Source organism: Callorhinus ursinus, unplaced genomic scaffold (genome assembly GCF_003265705.2).
Source record: "Callorhinus ursinus isolate GAN/ISIS: 27379988/994484 unplaced genomic scaffold, GSC_fseal_2.0 scaffold3, whole genome shotgun sequence".
In the NCBI taxonomy this organism is placed as follows: domain Eukaryota; kingdom Metazoa; phylum Chordata; class Mammalia; order Carnivora; family Otariidae; genus Callorhinus; species Callorhinus ursinus.
In genome coordinates, this window is record NW_027397065.1 from 17,106,264 (window position 1) to 17,130,662 (window position 24,399).

The 24,399-nt window shown below is 34.7% G+C and overlaps 1 long non-coding RNA gene and 1 pseudogene across 1 annotated transcript in view; both read left to right on the forward strand.

Moving 5' to 3' along the window:
* Nucleotides 1–24,399, forward strand: part of LOC112819968 (uncharacterized) — a 76,347-nt gene that overhangs the window by 38,962 nt on the left and 12,986 nt on the right. The gene's annotated exons all lie outside the window — the stretch shown is intronic.
* Nucleotides 1,341–2,945, forward strand: LOC112819868 (heat shock cognate 71 kDa protein pseudogene; annotated as a pseudogene).

Genomic DNA, 24,399 nt, shown 5'->3' on the forward strand with positions numbered 1-24,399 from the left:
CTATGGTAATGCTTTTGGGGAATTTTTAAGAAGTGATAAATATGAAGATAAGTCATAACATGTTTTGAGCAACAGACAGATCAGTACATATTTAGTCATCATTTGACCTGAATCTCAGTACTACACACAATCTTATACTTTGATAATTTTGAAGTGTCACTCTTTGGATATGGAATGGATATCTGTTTGGTTTGTTTAAATATAAGTCTGTATGGTTTCCCTCCATATATTTCAAAAAGTACAGCATATTCAAAGGAAATAAAAATATGTCCAAAACTTATTTTATTTTGGGTAGGTGTCTAGATCATGATACATTTGCCTAGGACAAAGGTAGTAAACAAGATGGGATTTTAGAATAACAGGTGAAAATTGGTAAACCAGAACAGATGGTCATGCTACCTTGAAAAACATTAAATTTCTTTCCGACTGCCTATGTGATTGCTTTTCTGTGATGTGTGTTTGTTTCCAGGCACTGTCTGTGAAGTGTGGAGGGTCAGTGGAAGAAGTTAGCTAAAGGCACTCCAGTTAGATCTTGTCTGTCTGAGGGCCGGCGTATGCCGGGCTCAACAGTGTCTGCAGCAGTTTTGCTCGATAAGCATCTCATGATTCAAAAGGATGTGAACTTATAGATTATTCATTACCGAGAAGGGATATCCAGGCTTCTCTTACTTATCTAAGCTTTTTGTGGCATTATTTCTCAGGTTATTATCAGTACAGATGATATAAATCAGTAGATAATTCTTCTTGGCCTTTCCTAACCAACACAGCAGTTTTTGAATTCCAGTGACAGAGATAAATAGGGAGGTGGAAAGGTAGGCTGCAGAATTGTTGTGAATTGTGAATGTAGCTACTTTGCCCTGCCCAGTTTGGATTTACTATTTTGTACCATTTAGGACAAAATGCTTGCTGATAAAAAAAAATCTGAGAAAGTCATTAGATAAAGATAGTTCAGGGATTCTGGGGACATCGATGCAACTGACTGAACAGCAAACTTTCTTAGGCAAAACATATACAAATAAATCATAAGAATAATTTCTTTTTTAATTTCTATAATTTGCCAATGAGTTATAACTTATAAAACATCCAGATATATCAATTCTAGGTAACCTTTTCTGGTTTTTGTTTTTACCAATACATACATACATACATACATACATTCATACATACATACATACACAAATATGTCTGTATTCATTTGCAGAATTATTGACTCATATTTCAGCAGACTTCTTTAAGTTACTGAATTACTTATAATGAATAGCACCGTTATTTGACTAAATGGTCACCAGGGGTCTGCAAGACTCAATATAAATTCTCTAAAGAATAGTTCACATTAGGAATGTGCTGATCTTTGACTTGGGAGGTGGCACTTTTGATGTGTCAATCCTTACTATTGAAGATGGGATCTTTGAGGTCAAATCCACAGCCGGAGACACCCACTTAGGTGGAGAAGACTTTGACAACAGGATGGTCAACCATTTTATTGCAGAGTTCAAGCGCAAACATAAGAAGGACATCAGTGAAAACAAGAGGGCAGTTCGTCGTCTCCGTACTGCTTGTGAACGTGCTAAGCGCACACTTTCTTCCAGCACGTAGGCCAGTATCGAGATTGATTCTCTATATGAAGGAATCGACTTCTATACCTCTATTACTCATGCCCGGTTTAAAGAATTAAATGCTGATCTGTTCCGTGGCACCCTGGACCCTGTAGAGAAAGCCCTTCGGGATGCCAAACTAGACAAGTCTCAAATCCATGATATTGTGCTGGTGGGTGGTTCTACCCATATCCCCAAGATTCAGAAGCTTCTACAAGATTTCTTCAATGGGAAAGAACTGAATAAGAGCATCAACCCTGATGAGGCTCTTGCTTATGGTGCAGCTGTCCAGGCAGCCATCCTTTCTGGAGACAAATCTGAAAATGTTCAAGATTTGCTGCTGTTGGATGTCACTCCACTTTCTCTTGGCATTGAAACTGCTGGAGGAGTCATGACTGTTCTTAGCAAGCGTAATACTATTATTCCTACCAAACAGACACAGACCTTCACTTCCTACTCTGACAACCAGCCTGGTTTGTTCATTCAGGTGTATGAAGGGGAGCGTGCCATGACCAAGGATAACAACCTACTTGGCAAGTTCGAACTCACAGGTATCCCTCCTGCCCCTCGTGGCGTTCCTCAGATTGAAGTCACTTTTGATATTGATGCTAACGGTATCCTCAATGTCTCTGCTGTGGATAAGAGCACAGGGAAAGAGAACAAGATCACCATCACTAACGACAAGGGCCGCTTGAGCAAGGAAGACATTGAGCGCATGGTCCAGGAAGCTGAGAAGTACAAAGCTGAAGAAGAGAAACAGCGGGACAAGGTGTCTTCCAAGAATTCACTTGAGTCTTATGCATTCAACATGAAAGCAACTGTTGAAGATGAAGAACTTCAGGGCAGGATCAATGATGAGGACAAACAGAAGATTCTTGACAAGTGCAATGAAATCATCAATTGGCTTGATAAGAACCAGACTGCAGAGAAGGAAGAGTTTGAACACCAGCAGAAAGAACTGGAGAAAGTCTGCAATCCTATCATTACCAAACTGTACCAGAGTGCAGGGGGCATGCCAGGAGGAATGCCTGGAGGCTTCCCTGGTGGTGGAGCTCCTCCATCTGGTGGTGCCTCCTCTGGACCCACCATCGAAGAGGTTGATTAAGCCAACCTGAGAATAGGTCTAGCATTGTTCCACAAAATATTCGAAGGACCCAAATTTGTAACAAATTCCATGGCAGTTTTAATGTTGAGCCGCTATAGTATAAATAAACTGGGCATTCTTGATACTTGAATATGAAATACGTGCACAGGGAAAGGAAATGAACATTGCACTTTATAAGCACTGTTATTGTTAAGTGGAAAATGCAATGTCTTAAATAAAACGGTATTTAATTGGCACCATAAAAAAAAAAAGAATAGTTCACATTAATGTCACTGTTAAATCCATTCTCTCTCTCTCTCTCTCCTTCTTCCTTGCCCTCCCTCCCTCTCCCTCTCCTCCTCTGCCCCACCCCCAGCCTGGCTGAGTAGAGGAACAAATCACATAATAGCATTTAACACACCCCAGAAATTATATGATGTTAAAGGAATCAACATTATTTCAAAATCAGTTAGAATTTTAATAAATCAAACAGTATTCTTCCAATAAAAACATACAGCTTCAAACTTTGTTAATAGTTTAGTACAGTTGGGCCCTGGAGAATAAGTTCTACAATTACACAGTGAGGTTAGAAGTACTTAAATGATAAAGATAAAAAGTGCTTAAATGTTTTCTGCATTCAAATAATTTCTAGATTACTTTCAGCTTTATTTATAACTAATAAGCCATTTTAAAAACCTTTTTGGATGAAAGCAGTATGGCTAATCACATAAGCAAGAAAATACTTAATATTTTTATGAAATTGCAATCAATTTTCTATTCTGATTACATTTAAAAGATCTTTATAGTCATTCTCCAAGTTTCTAAACAAAGTGTGCTAACTTGACAATTAAGTGTGGTTCGTCTAAATTGTCAACTAATTAGAACTTTAGGATGTGTTTGGTACAAAATGGTGTTTTAAATTATTAGGATAATTAATCAAATTAATCCTATAACTTTCTAAATCTTCAGTTCATGCTATACTACAAAGAAACAGCCTTAATGGTATATGGTATATACTCTTGCAAAATGTCAAATGGAAGGAATGTTCAAAGTTTTATTCTTATTGCACTAATATTGAATATAATTTTATATTTTAATATGATCAGTTTAAATACAATTATACATTTTAATGGTGGCTGGATCATTGCATGTAGTTTTATTGATTTTTATATGTTAATTCAAAATTTAGATGATATTAATGTTTTCCTTTTATTATCCAAATTTATCCTTCAATTTCTTTTACAATGTAATTGTACATTTACTAAAAATTTTATTTCATAGGATGACTTCCACTCCAAAGTTTCACCTTATACCTTTATTAAGAAAAAAAAACATTTTGCACTGATTTATTTTTCTACAGTACCCTTTTCAAAGAAAGTAGTTTAGTTATATTCCTTAATTTACAAGCTTCCTGAACTTCACTCCCCAATACCACTACCAAGAGTGCTCTGCCAAAAAATCACTTCAGCATAACGATTCTACAAAGGTAGGAAACAATTGTACCAATGCCCAGTGTATAGTGTGTATCATTCAGTGCATTCCTTTTGTAGATCAAGGCAATGGCATTAAAAAATGTTTGTGATTATATGAAGAACCCACAAAAAAATAGTATTCAAACTAAGAGTCTTAATATGGTTCCAGTATTTTTCATGTAGGCATGCTTTGGTAGAAAAGGGAGATAATATTTAAAAGAACACTGTGAGCTTACTATGGTTAGTTTATTAATCCAGCATCCCATTCAAATATATTATTGAATGTGGAATGTACTCCAGAAATCCTAGGCCCAACATTGGATGTGTCCTCTCTGCTTCTTATGTGATTATTCTCTACTTTAATGAATTTGTAACTTACCTGTCTATAGTGAAAAAATAAATATTAAGGCTGTTGAAAATGAAAATTTAAAAACATCCACCAGGGGGACCTGGGTGGCTCAGTCGTTAAGTGTCTGCTTTTGGCTTAGGTCATGATCCCAGGGTCCTGGGATCCAGCCTGACATCAGGCTCCCTGCTCAGTGGGAAACCTGCTTCTCTCTCTCCCACATCCGCTGCTTGTGTTCCCTCTCTCGCTGTGTCTCTCTCTGTCAAATACATAAATAAAATATTTAAAAAACAAAAAAAATCCACCATACCCATCCTACCATTGGTTGATCTAAAACTAAAAGTAAGTATTAAGTTGTTAAAATAAAAGAAAAATAACAGTATAAAATAACTTATCCAATACACATGCCATAGATAAAAATCTTTGATATGAAAATAATCATTTTCAGTGTCTGTATGCCTAGGCCATTGACATTTAATTGTTCATGACTGGCTCACTTATAGGGCAACATAATATATGTGCACTGTTTATTACAATGTCTTGTGGAAGTACTTTTTATTTGAGTAGACATTCACTCCACCAAACTTGCAAAGGAAATGTTGGTCCTCATAGGATTTTTTTCCAAAGAATTAAGAAAAATAATTAATGCATTTAGAGATTAGTTTAGACAAAAAGGCAAACCTTAGTACTTTTCTATGCCTAAGGAGACAGAATTTTTACTGAACAAAAGGTAAAAACCTTTAATTTATAATAAAAATATGATTAATCTATTGGATAACTGAAAACAGGAGGATTATTTTGATTTAGCAGATATTAACTCAAAGAGACCATTTAACAACTGAGCATAAATACAGATGTAATTCATGATAGCTAGGGCTAGCTGACTTTTGTGAACACATTAAAAATCATAAGTTTCAAAGCCACAGGACAGTTTTGAGAAGAGTCAAGTCATTGTCTTCCCTTCTCCATCCAAAAAGTTCAGTGTCCAGCAAAAGAACAAAATGAAAATATATATAATCATAGTTGGATATCATCTAGAAAATGTTATTTAACATACCTTTTAAATGCTATAAAAATGCATTGCTTTCAAATATCATTTTTTATTTTGAAAGAGAAATAGCAATATTCAATTTCCTTTATAATTAAAGGGCATGATTGGAACTATAACCAAGATGTTAAAAATGGGCTTTGACTATTTAAGTAAAAAATAAGTGATATTAAAATAAACTATTCATATTTTGACCATTATTCTTTTATCCTACACTTAAAACCCATATCTACAAATAAGAGTTATAAAGTTGAAGAAAAATTGACTGAAGAAAACAGAAAATGGAAGAAGGTAGTACTGCTGATATTTTGGCATTTGGTTGCATCTTTAGTCTCTAGGAGTTCTCTAGATGCCTTTTCCTTTTCTCCAGAAGTATTTCACATAGCACTTACGTATTGCAAACTTACAATGAGCAAGACTAACAGCAACTGCTGCGAAACTTGCCTTCTTCAAATTCAAGTCCAAAATTTGGTGTGGTCAGTATTACCTCCAGAACAGGCAGATCACCTCATGTTTTACAAAGAACCAAACAAGTGGATTAAACCGTTAAAATGACAAGATGCTCTTGTTAAAATTTTTTGTTTTGAAATAATTATAGACACAACAATTTGCAACAACGTCACAGAGAGTTTCACACCATTTACCCAGCTTCCCCCAAAATAACATCTATTAAATGGTAAACTGAAGCATATTAAAATTTTCAAGAGTTTATTTGAGCAAACCTGAATTTGAATGGGGTAGTGCCAAACTGAACGTTGTTAGGAGCTCTTTCACTGGGGGCTAGGGGAAAGGTTTTTGTAGAGGAGATGGGGAAGCGGAGTAAGGAAATTATTTGTTGGTTACTGCTTAAACAATTACCTTATTTTGGAAAGACTAATGGGCTGTTTATGATTGGTTGTTCTCAAATTTTGTTTTCCTTGGACCAAGTGCATTGACTCTACCTTAGGTTTTGGATTTCCTATATAGGCTACCAGGCATCAGAACCACCTCAGGCTAATGACCTCCTTGATTAATTAATTTAACACATCGCACAGAAACTGTAGAATATTATCAACATCAGAAAATTAAACAATGTCACACTACTATTGACTAGACAGCAGATCTTAATGGAATTATACCACTTTTCACATGCATACATATGTTTGTGGCTGTGTGTATGTGTTTCTTTGAAATACTTTCACAGATACAGATTTATCACCACAATCAAGACACAGAATGGTTCCATTACCAGATAGGAACTCCAGATTTGCTGACACCCAGGTCTTCATGATCTCCTTCTAGAGTTTTCTTCTAAAATCTTTAGAGTTATGTCCATCATGCATTTTGAATTTTTTTTAAGAATTGAGATTTAAATTTTGCCATGTAGGTAACCATTTATTTCATCATGTATTTCCCCTATTGAATTATCTTGACAGATATTTGCCAAAAATTATTTTATTTTATAAGATTTTATAAGATTTTATTTATTTATTTGAGGGGGAAGGGAGAAAGAGAAAGAGAGAGAGAGAGTAGGGGGAAGAGCAGAAGAAGAACAAGCAGATTCCGTGCTGAGCTTGGAGCCCAACCCAGGGCTGGATCCCAGGGCTCTGAAATGACAACCTGAGCCGAAATCAAGAGTTAGGTGCTCAACAAACTGAGCCACCCAGGTCCCCTGAAAATTAGTTTATTTTAACTTAAATATGTGGGTCTATTTTTGGGCTCTTCCATTCGGTTAATCTATATACCTATCATTAGGCTAATAGCACACTGTCTTGATTATTGTAGCTTTACCCTGAAATCAATCAAGCAGTTTGAATTATATAAATATTTTATACCTTTTAAATTGTTCCGGTTATACTGTGTCCTTTGCATTTACATATAAATTTTAGACTCAACTTGCCAGTTTTTATAGAGTGCCTGCCAGGATTTTGATTGGAATTTTATTAAATCTTTTGAAAAATTTGGAGAGGACTAACATCTTAAATTGTACAATTCATGAGCATATTATGTCTCTCCATTAATTTACATATTTAGAACTGTGTGTGTACAATCAACTTTTACTAACCAGTACTTCAGTGATTCGTTGGTTTTACTTCTGTTATCTCTAAATTTTTGACAATATTGTTGCCTTTATTCAGACTAACATGGAAAATATTTATTTTACCAGTAAGTATGATGTTATATCTAGATTTTTCTGTGATGCCCTTAATCATAATAAGGGAATTCTTTATTATTTCTAATATGGTGAGATTTTAATTTTTTTTATGAATTGGTATTGAATTTTTTTCAAATTATTTTTCTGAATCTATTAAGGTATATAGTTTTGATCAAAATTTGAAATCATTTCTTTATAATTTTCCTTGATGCTGTTTATATAGTGAATTGCACTAATTTATTTTCAGGTGTCATAACAACCTTGTATTTTTAGGATAAATGTCACTTGGTTCTGGTTTTTATATTGATTATACTTTATTAGATTCAACTAGTTAGAATTTTGTTTATGATTTTTCCATTCATGTTCTTGAAGGATACTGACATGTAGTTGTTTTTCCTTGTAATGTATTTAACTGGTTATGATATTGGGGTAATCCTGGACTCATAAAACAAGTTAACAAGCTGTATGCATGCATACTTAATCTAAGCTTGCATGTTACTACTTGTGCTTATCTCTTGGGTAGCCTAAAGTCATAGAGCTAACCCTTGGTGAAACTTGAAAGAAATATGCTGTCAAGTGATTAATACACTCCTGTGTGAGGGACTGATATAGATCAGGGACAATTTATACCTTTTTATCATTTAACTCGTATTTTTTTTTGAAACCACATTCTTTTTTGCCATAATTGAAATTCAACATGGGCATATATAGGCATAGAATAATAAACAGAAAAACTTTATTTAGGTGAAAAGCCCGAGGAAGGTCAGTTAGCAAACAATATACATTTGGGATTTTTGCTAACTGATTGGTATTTTGCACCTAGTTTATTTCATGTATTCCTGCTTCCTGCTGTTGAGTCTTATCATGCATCCAGGTTTTAGTTATGTGACTGGAAGAGTATAAAAAAGCTTTCTGGGATAGGCTGTTCTTTATTTGACTTCTTGAGGTAGATGGGTAGATCACTTAATTGCATTTATGTGTAGATTCCTCAAGTTTCTCACATACATAACCACCCCATCTCCAGTTCTCTACTCTGCAGTTTCCAGCTGCTTCATCCTTTTCAAACTCTATTATCTTTTTCCTCAACTCAGCAATACTCACAAGCTTTGCTTGGTCTTATCCTCTTTGCCACCATGGTCTAGAACGGTTTTCAAGCAGAAAGCTGGAGTGATAAAGAGCTTCCTTCTTCTGCTGCTTCTTTTTATCTTCCCCCTTCCTCCTCCAACCCCCCCTTTCTTCTTCTTCTTGAGAGTTTCTTTCTATTATTTCCTCCCTCTGATGTACAATGTCTGAAAACATTGTTTTATATCTTTTGTCTGCTTGTTGTTGCTTGCATAGGGAAATTAGCCACAATGAATCTGTCTGTAGCTGAAGATCACTCTAAATAATATTTGAGAAATCATGGAGATTGAGTGTTGCCAAAAGAAAAGACAGGACAAATGCCTATACTTTATATGTAGATTTTAGGTATATACCAGAAACTATACATTTCCTAGCTTTATTTTAAATCGCATGCAAACAATTTAGTTTGGCATATTACCAGATAGTTAATACAGAAAAATAAGATGATTATTTGGATTATTTCACTAAGAATAATCCAGACAAAGTAATTCATTTAATTTTGTACTGGGGTTACTAGATTTGTTAGATAGATAGATAGATAGAGATAGAGACACAGATTTAGATATCTTGATAAATAATATCATGCTTTGTTTGAGGCCTTGATGGAACTACACAGGATACATGGCATATTTATACTAGATTTACATCTTAAAGTAAGTGTTGAAAACCACCAGAGGAGGAAACTGATGATTTTTAAATATTTTAAAACATCAGAACTCTTCTATGTTGCTTAGGCAAGCTAGTGGTCATGGTGGATTTGGGGTAATTTTGAGAGGCTTAGATTTTCTATTTTGAGTGCAGGGACAATTCCCTTTTATATTAACAGTTTTCCATCCATTGGAATCTTCCTTTTTGGGAGCAAGTTAAAAATGCTATCAGAAATTGAACATAATTATATCCTTTTGTACATAAAATATCACTTTTACTTATATATAAAATATTCATCATTCTAAGTGCTTCAGTGGTAATAGAATAAAGAAAGAGTATGTTTTAAATTGAAGAATTACTCATACTGGCCATTTTCCAAACAGGTTCTGAGTTAAATAACTCTTGAACATTTTTGAGCTATTCATATTGTCAAACTTCTTTGAGTCCTCTGAAAACATGTTGGGGGAAAAAAATGGCTCTTAGAAGCATGTGTTCTGCCCAAGTACTTCTGGTGGCAAATGTGAATGACAAAAACATAGTGGATGAATGACCCTAAATGAAGAGTAGTGAGATATATTTTAGGAATTATTTATGAAAGTATTCAATCTTAAGACATTGTAAAATCATGAAAATGAACAAATTTTTAGCATATGTTTATAATACATGTATCTATACTTATATTTGTACTTATGTAATATTTATGATTTATATAAATACACATGCAACATATATAGCCTTACTAAAAATAGGTAATAAACAGTTACTTCAAAAAGAATGTGTACATGTCAGGCTTAAATAACAGAAGTTGCTATTTTGAGCAACTACTATATGCAGGTACTGTGTGTGGTAGGCACTTCATGGACATTATCACTAATTGTCACAATAACTCTTCAAACTAGATGATACTGACCACTTTCAGAGAAACAACTCAGTTAGCTTGGATACCTTACTCATGACAAAGCCGAGATTTGAATTTTAATCTCCTGGACTCTAGCTTGGATGTCTACGACATTTTCTCTCCACATGCCACAGGTGTAACATAGGCTTGCATGAGTTTTGATTTTTTTTTTCTAAATTCTCCATATTTTCACAGTATGCTTCACAGAACCCTGGTGGCTGTCATTGAGTTCAAAGGATTTTCAAATCATATTTCATTTGAATAAAGGAAACCATAACATAAACACAGCTTCTCTCAGAAGTTTTGTGCCACTTTTTAACTCTAGCATGGTTACGTTCCCCAGATTTTTATCAAAGCTCTTGATTTTTCTCTTTAAATGTGGCCAACTCAGTCATACAAAACTCAGTTCATGCTCAGATTACTCTATTGTATCAATTTCTGTTCCCTCTTATTAAAATCATTGCAATTTTCTTTTGTCTGCTAAAGAAGCCTTATAATAATATTTTGAAAATTAATGAACTCTGAAGGTTATCATGTCCTTAATATTTTTTCTCCTTTCTCATTTTAAAATTATCATAGTAATATTGAATCTCAAGAACTACAAATTAGGCTCCTGAGGAATTATACTGCTGTGGATCATTATTCCAAGTTTCACCAACATTTTCCTGTCTTAAAAACACTGGATTCACTTCAAAAATAAGATTTTTTAATAAAAATATTGACTTTGGGACTCTGATCTCTAGTCATTGTCTTTGAGTTTTCTGGATTTAAATCAAACATATTTAGGTATCATTATCAACCTATTATCCAATATTATGGTAATGAAAACACAGACTTTAAACCATCTATAAACTGCTATCTATATTTTATATTTCAGTGGATAAATGACTTCTGTGGTTATGCATTGAAATCTTTTTTTCTGGAACTATATTTCACTAAGAGTTCCTGAGGTTACTGATATGACCATTGGTGGATTAAAAAGGAGAAGTAATTTTTCTTTTCCTGCAATGGTCAACCATAGTTGTAACATTATAGCATTATTCCACATTATTCTACCTGATAATAACAGAACTTTTCTGTGTTTGAGCTGGATAAGGATGCATGAGGATATTAATATTCCTTTCTAAGCCATTTTGGCATAGTGAATGATTTTATAAATAGCTGCTTTTATTACCAATAAGTTAGTTACAACCTGCACAATATGAGGGTGAGGTCTCTTATAAACCCATCTCTGATTCTTTATTGAAAATAAGTTTGTTTTGTTTATATTATTTCAAACTGGTTTACAGGAATAAAGGAGTTGTTTCTTATACCTTCATACTTACGCTCTACCCTTGCTTCAGGTTTCATAAAGTTCTTATTTAAATATATGCTGGTATGGGGTGCCTGGTTGGCTGAGTTGGTTAAGTGACTGACTCTTGGTTTCAGATCAGGTCATGATCTCATGGGTCATGGGATTGAGCCCCACATCACATCCGTGCTCTCTGTGGGGAATCTGTTTGAAGATTCTCTCCCTCTGCCCCTTCCCTTGCGTGCACTCTCTCTCTAAGTAAATAAATAAATCTTTAAAATAAAGAAATAAATATATGGTGGTAAAAAGAACATTTTTAAATCAATTTGCAAATAGGGAAATTCTGAATAAATGTTACAGTTGTATCATGTCACCAAACCTATATTGGCTTTGTAGACTTTCCTTATTCTGACATAATTTACAAAGAAGGAACAAATTTGATGCCGGTACTTTCTCTAAACAATAGCAACAAAACTATCCCAATAACAATAAGCTTTGTTGGGATGCCTGGGTGGCTCAGTTGGTAACTGTCTGCCTTTGGTTCAGGTCATGATCCCAGGGTCCTAGGATCAGAGTCCCATATCAGTCTCCTTGCTCAGGGGGGAGCCTGATTCTCCCTCTGCCTGCCATTCTCCCTGCTTGTGCTTGCTCTCGCTCTCTCTCTCTGACAAATAAATAATAAAAAAACTTTAAAAAAAACAAAAAAACAAAAACAATAAGCTTTGTTAAAAACTTTTTTAAAATTTTCTAAATGCCAGGAATTATGCTCAGCCCTTTATATACATATAACTCATTTAATTCTCTCAAGTCTATCTCTATGCCTGTAATTATTTTGCATTCAAAAGAGAATATTGGAGATTATAGAAGTTATGTAATTTGCCAAAGTTTACACAGGCAAAAGAGAGAGTTAAGAATCAGTCTTGAAGATATTTAACCCCAAAGTCCACGGTCTTACCCACTGGTTATAATACAGTGAACACAACTAAGTATCAGAAAATGCCTGGTAGCTACCTCATGGTTATTTGATGTCCTGTAATTGAAATAAATTAGATTAGCTAAATGTTTAAAAGTATTTCCCTAACCATTTTTTAATTTAATACCTTTATATATTGAAATATGATTACCACTGTAGTGTTAACTAGCACCTCCATCAACATCACATTGTTGTCATTATTCTCCCTACCCATTCTTTTATTTTTTATTTATTTTTTTTTTTTAAAGATTTTATTTATTTATTTGACAGAGAGAGACAGCGAGAGCAGGAACACAAGCAGGGGGAGTGGGAGAGGGAGAAGCAGGCTTCCCGCGGAGCAGGGAGCCCGATGTGGGGCTCGATCCCAGGACCCTGGGATCATGACCTGAGCCGAAGGCAGACGCTTAACGACGGAGCCACCCAGGCGCCCTCCTACCCATTCTTTTAAATATAAATATTTAATTGCATTTTTGCTTAGCTTGCAATTAGTGTGCATTGAGTCTCATTTATGCAAATGATTTGAAAAATAATTAAAATTAACATTTTTCTCATATACATAGTTTGAAACACACATTAATTACTTTTAAAAACTTCCAAAACAAAAACAAAGAAACTTCCAATGATAGTGATTGATAATTTATTTGATACAGTTAAAAAAATCATGAAAATATTCCATGTCAAACTTGGATATATAATGTCTGTTTGAAACCTTCCAAACATTAGATATCAGGGAAATGTTAATATTGCCCTTAAAATTGTTAACTATTTATAATATGCATAATTGTTTACTGAGCTCTCTGATATTTTTCTCTCATAATAAGTTAATTAGTATATTGTTTCTATTGTAAAAACTGTAACCAACTCATTAATTTAAACAGAAAAAAAATAATTCTTTGTATGATCAGTGGTTTGTCCACATAATCAAAGGGAGAATGAGGAAGCTAAATAAGCAGGCAGCAGAAACAATGGCTTTGGGAATTTGGAATTTGGCACAACTGGGTAATATCTTTATGGTACTGTGAGAGGGTTAAGTTATTGTCAAATATTTTAAGACCTTGTTCAAAATATAATTTCCAAGAAGAGAGTGTGTGATTGGTGCATTTGGATCATGTGCCCATTAGTTGGCCATGAAGAGATATGTTGTATTTTGGTTGTTAGTGCCAACAAGACTGTATGTGCAGGGTTAGGATAATTCCCCAAAGGAAATCCAAGTTGTTGCTATCATGGATATTAGGTAGAGAAATCAATAAATAGATATCCATTAGATTAGAATCACCAATAATTTCTTCTCATCACTAATTATCTAAGTAAATAACTCATATTTAAAATATGATTTCATCTAGTTCTAAAACCTTTTTTCCTGCAAGAATATGTTTTGGTTCTTAAATTTGCAATGGTAATTGTTAAGGGCCATTTAGATTTAAGTACATATAATCCAAGATTCATAACTCTAGCATGATTACAGTATTTTCTCTTTTTACTTGATCCTTTTCTCTGTAATGAGGTCTTTTTTTTTGAATTATTTGAATTTTAACTATAGTGCTTTTACAAATATTGTCCTAATATTGGGTATATGGGTAACACAGTCTAAATTTTTTAGCTCAGATAGTTAAACAGTAGTTTAGCTGAGTATAGGATTGAGTTTCAATCTTATTGTCTTAGTATTTGACCTAGTATTGCTTTATCTTACAGCTTCCAATGTTGCAGATGAGAAATATTATTTCAAGCTGTTTCTTCTTCCTTTATAAATTACTTTTTCTTTCTGCTGGATATCTTGTGAAATTTTCTTCACACAACTTGACTTTTCTTCATGTTTTGTACCAATCCTTTAAGTGGACTCCAAAATTATATAGATTATACATGATCAAGTAGTCAAAAGTTGAGACACCTTCTAGAATAAAAAGAATTATTGTTACATTCCCAGATAACAGCTATAGTAGTGCTGCAAAATGGAGAGGGTACTAAAACATTGCTGAATTGTAAATAAAAAATTTGGATAAAAGTTATTATATCTCCCAATTCCAATGTATTATTCCCTTTTATGACTCTATTCAACTAACTGAATCTCAGCTTTCCCTCGACAATAAATAAGTGCTATATTTAAATGTCTGAAGTGCACTAAAGATTTGGATGTCTTCTTGCTTTTTTGTTGGCATATGCTAAGATTGTTTTCTCCCATGTTTGAGCATGCAACAAAAAGAACATTGAACCAAACACACAGTGTATAAACCAGTCTCAAATTCTCTTTGTCATACAGTCTTAATGTTTATTTTCACACAATTATTTCAGCAAAGTAAACTGAAGATCTAATAGGGTACCAGAATTTATGCTACACTTGTGTTTGCTGTTCTCTAGGACTATGAAAGTCATAGAAGAAAATACATAACATATTGTGCTCAGTAAGGACCATTCCAATCCAACATTGCCATCCACTTCTGTGTTCTCCTAGATGTCATTAGGTGTATAAAATTAACAACTACATTTCCCGGAGCCCTTTGTGTCTAGGGTTCTGATTGTTTATATAGGTTCTACCAATTGGATTTATTCTTTTAGAGTTGGAAGTTGAAAGAAATGTGAGACCAAAAATATCCCCATGTCAGCTAGCCCACAGGTTGGATATAGGAGTTGGACAGTGGTCAGTTTCCATGTTCCAGAGTTGAGTCACCAGCTCCGTGAGGGTCTGGGAGTTGTGGCTGCAGTCATAATAACACTAGCAGATTCTTCCTGCTGGTTTACTACCACACTGTTATTAAAACCAAATGCCCCTTACTTCTCCTTCAGCAGGTCCAGTGATATTGTTATGACTCAATTACTGTTACTAAATGCTTTCTTATTGAAACACCTAAGGTAGTTTCTGTTTCTTGACTGAATCTTGAAAGATATATATTGTATATATCACAGAAATAATGTGTGTGTGTGTGTGTAGAGTCAGCCAAACATGGAATGATATCCTTGATTTACTGCATACTTTCCATTTGAGCTTGCTGAGCCTCAGTTTCCTCAAACTGCAATGTTTATAACGTTTCTTACACTATATTATTGGAAGGATAAAATAGTAGAATATATGTAAAAGACCTGTGCCAAATAACAGCAGTAAATAAGTTGTGACAGACAGAAGGGGAGCAGTCATTGTTGTGATACAAGAATTGAAATTATGGAATCCTTTGATCAGTATTTTTATTTCCATAAAAACTACTTTTTGTTAGATATTTTATTCAGTGTCCTAGTGCTCCATAAATGGATACATTGAAAAACAATAAAAAAAGTAAAACAGATGTATGATTTTCATGAGTACCAAGACATCATTATGACAGGTAATAAATAAACTAAGCACAGTAAGCAGGAAAATGTACTTAGGTAAGTAAATACAATTATATATATGTGTGAACAAATAAATGGCTTTTGTTGTTAGAAAGTAAGCCATATTCAACTTAGATGTAATAATTGAAATGAATATGCATTGAATTTATGGAAATTAAGCTAGTTTTAGGAAAATGCTTTCATTTTAGTAAGACAGAAGCTAATCAAGACAGAGGTACTATTCTGAGTAAATGAAAGTAAATTGGTTTAAATAGTAAATTTTTTTGGTTAGATATACTGTTTAATTTGAAAAATCTCAAGATTTTGTCTTAAATTTAACAAATTTAACCATTTTTATCCAATATTTCCTTTTATGTGTATAATTTACATTTTCCTTCATTTTCTTTGAAGAGTTTGAAAGAAAATCTGCATGAATTAAATTTCTTTGAATTGATTTTACTACAAATACACTTTACAAAAAGATTTACTTATTCTTTTAAACATTTGTATTTTTTGAAAGACCAATTAAGTGAAAATAAGGTAACTTAAAAATACATTTGATGCCACTGAGAGAACATATGAATATATTTTCCTAAATTACACTAAATGATTATTTTATGGTGATTTGAACAATGTAATTTTTAAAAACATTAGGTTCTTTTATGATCCGCCATATTTATAACTAGAAAAGCATAGGATAAAGGAAAATGTATTGTTTCAATCCATAGCTAATGTTAAGTGTACTTATTCCCCCAATAAATACTTCTAAGTATTGAGGGTTTTTTTTTTAAGATTTAATTTATTTATTTGACAGAGAGAGAGACAGCGAGAGCAGGAACACAAGCAGGGGGAGTGGGAGAGGGAGAAGGAGGCTCCCCGCAGAGCAGGGAGCCCGATGCAGGACTTGATCCCAGGACCCTGGGATCATGACCTGAGCTGAAGGCAGATGCTTAATGAGTGAGCCACCGAGGCGCCCCTAAGTATTGAGATTTTAACAATTTATGAAAGTTGTACACACTTAGCATTTGACTTATAATTTAGTTCACAGTTTAAGATTTATAAAGTTTGAAGATTTTTAGTTCTTTTAATTCTATTTATATGCCTGTTTTTTTCATTCATGGTTCCACACAGATAATATAATGTCATGAATCTCAAAACCTTTGAGGTTAATCTCAACTTTCCACATTTTTTGTATATTTTCAACAGTTAAAATTTAGTAATCAAAATTCTAGATTTTATCTCTTGATGGGTGTTTATACTTAAAATATCATTTAACATTATTATGCTTTGAAAGATGAATGAAGAATCACAATAAAAAAATAAACACCTAAATTTTTAACTAATATTATACTATGGAGATTCAGATGGAAGGGAATGTGGACATTATCTGTAATGAAAAAAAAAGGCAGTGGATCTTGGGGCTCAGTTAGTGGGTATGTATAATACAAGCGTGTGTGTGTGTGTGTGTGTGTGTGTGTGTGTGTGTGGTGTATGAACAAACTGTTTCAATTTGACAAATAAGTTTTTTTTTTTTTTAAAGATTTTATTTATTTATTTGAGAGAGAGAATGGGATAGAGAGAGAGAGCATGAGAGGGGGGAGGGTCAGAGGGAGAAGCAGACTCCCTGCTGAGCAGGGAGCCCGATGCGGGACTCGATCCGGGGACTCCAGGATCATGACCTGAGCTGAAGGCAGTCGCGTAACCGACTGAGCCACCCAGGCGCCCCTTGACAAATAAGTTTAAAAATAGTTATGTGGTCTCTTGTAACTCAACAACTGATTAAAGTTTCAATTATCTTATTTTGGTAAAGTAGCAGTCACTCTGTGTCACAGTGATGATAGTGTAATGTTTACCCATGAAAGCTTGGCATGTTCACTTTGAGGAGTCTACAACAAGAGGTACTATATCACTACATCCTCACATCATTTAGTCACTTATAACAATTCATCTTTTACGTTATGCAGATCTTCAGCTTAAATTGGTTAATCTAAAAAACATAAAATAAAATAAATTCAAGAAATTGTTGGAAATAGCCCATTTGAAAAGGGGTTTAGGAACAACTTGCAATATTTCTTAACACAGCAGATGTTAGACAATGTAGGCTGTCTTGGATGGTTTGGGTACAGATATCTATTTTGTCAACTATTAGTTTCCTAAAGATTTTATCATTCACTTTCTGTGATTATATTTATACTGTGTTTCTTCATCATTTTCATATAATTTCCCTGAGAGAGGGAGAAGTGACATATGCTATTTTTCCTAGATGATCTTTGTACAAAGTTAAATAGAAATTGCTTTAGTTGGGGCACCTGAGTGGCTCAGTTGGTCAAGGGTCTGCCTTTGGCTCAAGTCATGTTCCCAGGATCCCAGGATCAAACCAAACATCAGTCTCCCTGCTCAGCAGGGAGTCTGCTTCTCCCTCTCCCTCTGCTTCCCCTGCTTGTGCTCTCTCTCTCTGTCAAATAAATAAATGAAGATCTTTAAAAAAAAAAAAATTGCTTTAGAGTAAGTAAAAAGCTTTATCAAAATTTATCTTCTGAGGTAGTTAAGGTAGCTTCCCCAAAGTACTGGCTTCAGAATTGTAACCTACATACATTTCTAGAGAGGTTGGCGCCACATGGGTTTTGGTGAACATGTTTTCATCTTGAGGTTTGTGGGAAGATGAAGAACAAGTCAAGAATAAAAAGGGAATAAGATGCTTTATAGTGGGAAACCATCGATGTGAAGAAACACACAGGCCACTAATTATCAAAGGAATAACTTTCTCTGAGATGATCAAACTTATTAACAGATAGGGCTTAATAAAAATCATAAAAATTCAGAAACTTTTAACTCACATTTTTCAGAATTTTTTTTTTCTGAGCAAAACAAAAAAGAGTAAGGTTTATCTGACATATTTTATTCCTATCCTTGGTCAAGAAGGAAAAAAAGAGGAAGGGAGGGGTAAAGAGAGAGAAAATAAACAAGAATGAATAAGGAAATCTCTACAGGAGTAAATACATTATGAGAAAACTGTATAGATACCATAAGTTTTTGATATATGAAAATATTAGTTTCTTTTTTTCTAGCACATTCTTTTTATTTTTTATTTTTTTATTTTTATTTTTATTTTTTTTTTGAGGAGCTTCTAGGAGACTTAACCCCTCTCTTAGGAAGGAAGGGAAATGCCCTCTTCCCCTCTTTCAGAATTTAGATATTTTTGTTTGATCTTTTTTTTTAATTTTTTATTGTTATGTTAATCACCGTATATTACATAATTTGTTTTGGTGTAGTGTTCCATGATTCATTGTTTGTTCATAACACCCAGTGCTCCATGCAGAATGTGCCCTCCTCAATACCCATTACCAGGCTAACCCATCCCCCCACCCTCCTCCCCTCCAGAAACCTCAGTTTGTTTTTCAGAGTCCATCATCTCTCCTGGTTCGTCTCCCCCTCTGACTTACTCCCCTTCATTCTTCCTCTCCTGCTATCTTCTTCTTTTTCTTTTTTCTTAAAATATGTTGCGTTATTTGTTTCAGAAGTGCAGATCTGTGATTCAACAGTCTTACAAAATTCACAGCGCTCATCGTAGTACATATCTTCCCCAATGTCCATCACCCAGCCACCCCATCCCTCCCACGCCCGACCACTCCAGCAACCCTCAGTTTGTTCCTGAGATTAAGAATTCCTCATATCAGTGAGGTCATATGATACATGTCTTTCTCTGATTGACTTATTTCACTCAGCATAACACCCTCCAGATCCATCCACGTCGTTGCAAATGGCAAGATCTCATTCCTTTTGATGGCTGCATAATATTCCATTGTGTATATATACCACTTCTTCTTTATCCATTCATCTGTCGATGGACATCTTGGCTCTTTCCACAGTTTGGCTATTGTAGACATTGCTGCTATAAACATTGGGGTGCACGTACCCCTTCAGGTTCCTACATTTGTATCTTTGGGGTAAATACCCAGTAGTGCAATTGCTGGATCGAATGGTAGCTCTAATTTCAACTGTTTGAGGAACCTCCATACTGTTTTCCAGAGGGGTTGCACCAGCTTGCATTCCCACCAACAGTGTAGGAGGGTTCCCCTTTCTCCACATCCCCGCCAACATCTGTCGTTCCCTGACTTGTTAATTTTAGCCATTCTGACGGGTGTGAGGTGGTATCTCATTGAGGTTTTGATTTGGATTTCCCTGATGCCGAGCGATATTGAACACTTTTTCATGTGTCTGTTGGCCATTTGGATGTCTTCTTTGGAAAAATGTATGTTCATGGCTTCTGCCCATTTCTTGATTGGATTATTTGTTCTTTGGGTGTTGAGTTTGATAAGTTCTTTATAGATTTTGGATACTAGCCCTTTATCTGATATGTCATTTGCAAATATTTTCTCCCATTCTGTCAGTTGTCTTTTGGTTTTGTGGACTGTTTCTTTCGCTGTGCAAAAGCTTTTAATCTTGATGAAATCCCAATAGTTCATTTTTGTCCTGGCTTCCTGTGCCTTTGGTGATGTTTCTAGGAAGAAGTTGCTGCGGCTGAGGTCGAAGAGGTTGCTACCTGTGTTCTCCTTTAGGATTTGGATGGACTCCTGTCTCACGTTTAGGTCTTTCAACCATTTGGAGTCTATTTTTGTGTGTGGTGTAAGGAAATGGTCCAGTTTCATTCTTCTGCATGTGGCTGTCCAATTTTCCCAACACCTTTTGTTGAAGAGACTGTCTTTTTTCCACTGGACATTCTTTCCTGCTTTGTCAAAGATAAGTTGACCATAGAGTTGAGGGTCCATTTCTGGGCTCTCTATTCTGTTCCATAGATCCATGTGTCTGTTTTTGTGCCAGTACCATACTGTCTTGATGATGACAGCTTTGTAATAGAGCTGGAAGTCCGGAATTGTGATGCCGCCAGCTTTGCTTTTCTTTTTCAATATTCCTCTGGCTATTCGGGGTCTCTTCTGGTTCCATACAAATTTTAGGATTATTTGTTCCATTTCTTTGAAAAAAGTGGATGGTATTTTGATGGGGATTGCATTGAATGTGTAGATTGCTCTAGGTAGCATTGACATCTTCACAATGTTTGTTCTTCCGATCCATGAGCATAGAACGTTTTTCCATTTCTTTGTGTCTTCTTCAATTTCTTTCCTGAGTATTTTATAGTTTTCTGAGTACAGCTCCTTTGCCTCTTTGGTTAAATTTATTCCTTGGTATCTTATGGTTTTGGGTGCAATTGTGAATGGGATCGACTCCTTGATTTGTCTCTCTTCTGTCTTGTTGTTGGTGTATAGGAATGCCACTGATTTCTGTGCATTGATTTTATAGCCTGCTACTTGACTGAATTCCTGTATGAGTTCTAGCAGTTTTGGGGTGGAGTCTTTTGGGTTTTCCACATAAAGTATCATATCATCTGCAAAGAGTGAGAGTTTGACTTCCTCTTTGCCGATTTGGATGCCTTTGATTTCTTTTTGTTGTCTGATTGCTGTGGCTAGGACTTCTAATACTATGTTGAATAGCACTGGTGAGAGTGGACATCCCTGCCGTGTTCCTGACCTTAGGGGAAAAGCTCTCAGCTTTTCCCCATTGAGAATGATATTCGCTGTAGGTTTTTCGTAGATGGCTTTTATGATATTGAGGTATGTACCCTCTATCCCTATACTCTGAAGAGTTTTGATCAAGAAAGGATGCTGTACTTTGTCAAATGCTTTTTCTGCATCTATTGAGAGGATCATATGATTCTTGTTCTTTCTTTTGTTAATGTATTGTATCACGTTGATTGATTTGTGGATGTTGAACCAGCCTTGCAGCCCAGGGATAAATCCCACTTGGTAGTGGTGAATAATCCTTTTAATATACTGTTGGATCCTATTGGCTAGTATTTTGGTGAGAATTTTTGCATCCATGTTCATCAAGGATATTGGTCTGTAATTCTCCTTTCTGATGGGATCTTTGTCTGGTTTTGGGATCAAGGTAATGGTGGCCTCATAAAATGAATTTGGAAGTTTTCCTTCCATTTCTATTTTTTGGAACAGTTTCAGGAGAATAGGTATTAATTCTTCTTTAAATGTCTGATAGAATTCCCCTGGGAAGCCATCTGGCCCTGGGCTTTTGTTTGTTGGGAGATTTTTGATGACTGCTTCAATTTCCTTAGTGGTTATAGGTCTGTTCAGGTTTTCTCTTTCTTCCTGGTTCAATTTTGGTAGTTGATACATCTCTAGGAATGCACCCATTTCTTCCAGGTTATCTAATTTGCTGGCATAGAGTTGCTCATAATATGTTCTTATAATTGTTTGTATTTCTTTGGTGTTGGTTGTGATCTCTCCTCTTTCATTCATGATTTTGTTGATTTGGGTCATTTCTCTTTTCTTTTTGATCAGTCTGGCCAGGGGTTTATCAATCTTGTTAATTCTTTCAAACAACCAGCTCCTAGTTTCGTTGATCTGTTCTACTGTTCTTTTGGTTTCTATTTCATTGATTTCTGCTCTGATCTTTATTATTTCTCTTCTCCTGCTGGGTTTAGGCTTTATTTGCTGTTCTTTCTCCAGCTCCTTTAGGTGTAGGGTTAGATTGTGTATTTGAGACCTTTCTTGTTTCTTGAGAAAGGCTTGTATTGCTATATACTTTCCTCTCAGGACTGCCTTTGCTGTATCCCAAAGATTTTGGACAGTTGTGTTTTCATTTTCATTGGTTTCCATGAATTTTTTTAATTCTTCTTTAATTTCCTGGTTGACCCATTCATTCTTTAGTAGGATGCTCTTTAGCCTCCATATATTTGAGTTCTTTCCGACTTTCCTCTTGTGATTGAGTTCTAGTTTCAAAGCATTGTGGTCTGAAAATATGCAGGGAATGATCCCAATCTTTTGGTACCGGTTGAGACCTGATTTGTGACCTAGGATGTGATCAATTCTGGAGAACGTTCCATGGGCACTAGAGAAGAATGTGTATTCCGTTGCTTTGGGATGGAATGTTCTGAATATGTCTGTGAAGTCCATTTGGTCCAGTGTGTCATTTAAAGTCTTATTTCCTTGTTGATCTTTTGCTTAGATGATCTGTCCATTTCAGTCAGGGGGGTGTTAAAGTCCCCCACTATTACTGTATTGTTGTCAATGTGTTTCTTTGCTTTTGTTATTAATTGCCTTATATAATTGGCTGCTCCCATGTTCGGGGCATAGATATTTACAAATGTTAGATCTTCCTGTTTGATAGACCCTTTAAGTAGGATATAGTGTCCTTCCTCATCTCTTATTACAGTCTTTGGTTTAAAATCTAGTTTGTCTGATATAAGGATTGCCACCCCAGCTTTCTTTTGGTGTCCATTAGCATGGTAAATGGTTTTCCACCCCCTCACTTTCAATCTGGGGGTGTCTTTGGGTCTAAAATGAGTCTCTTGCAGACAGCATATCGATGGGTCTTGTTTTTTAATCCAATCTGATAGCCTGTGTCTTTTGATTGGGGCATTGAGCCCATTTACATTCAGGGTAACTATTGAAAGGTATGAATTTAGTGCCATTGTATTGCCTGTAAGGTGACTGTTACTGTATGTTGTCTGTGTTCCTTTCTGATCTTTGCTGCTTTTAGGCTCTCTCTTTGCTTAGAGGACCCCTTTCAATATTTCTTGGAGGGCTGGTTTCATGTTTGCAAATTCCTTTAGTTTTTGTTTGTTCTGGAAGCTTTTTATCTCTCCTTCTATTTTCAATGACAGCCTAGCTGGATATAGTATTCTTGGCTGCATATTTTTCTCATTTAGGTAGCACATTCTTTTTAAAGAATAAACTTGTATGAAAATAATATTTATAGCTGTTTTTGTTACACTTTGTGGTATATACAATTCTCTTACTTTATGAGAAATCCTTTTTAATAAAATGTTACTACATTATGAACTCAGGAGATACTGAGTCTTCTCTGAATATTCTTAGTGTTATTCTATTAAATGAAAATCTAATTCAGTATTTTATAATACATGTGTTGCAGTATGGAGCACAAATGCATGTTAATTGAGTTAATATCTGCTTTTATTCACTTTGTTTTCTTTCTCTGCTAAGAATCATCTTTGGTCATAGCTTTGCTTGAGGTTTTTATTTTTTGGCAGTTTAATATGTGAAGTCATATTAATTATGCACAGTTACAGCTGGGCATGCAAAGATGGTTTCACATTACTACCAATGGCATTGGAGACATAAGTACATAAATACAGATAGTTTGGTTCCTACCCTTGTAAAGGTGCATATATTTTCAAGAAATTACATATCTATTGCTTGATTGCTCTTTTATTTAAATTATGATATTTACTTAATGAAAAATAATTCAAACTTATTAAAAGAACATATAAAATGGAGATAAATATAAGAATAAACAAATAATTTAAAAACAGAAGGCTATGATCAACTTTTAAATAAATGTTTGCTTATGACAAGAGTGATTGTTATTTGGCTATCATTTTGAAGGCTTTGCAAATTTCATGAGCTAGCTAGTGGAAAAAGCCTCCTTTTTTGCTCAAATGCTTCAAATAGAAAAA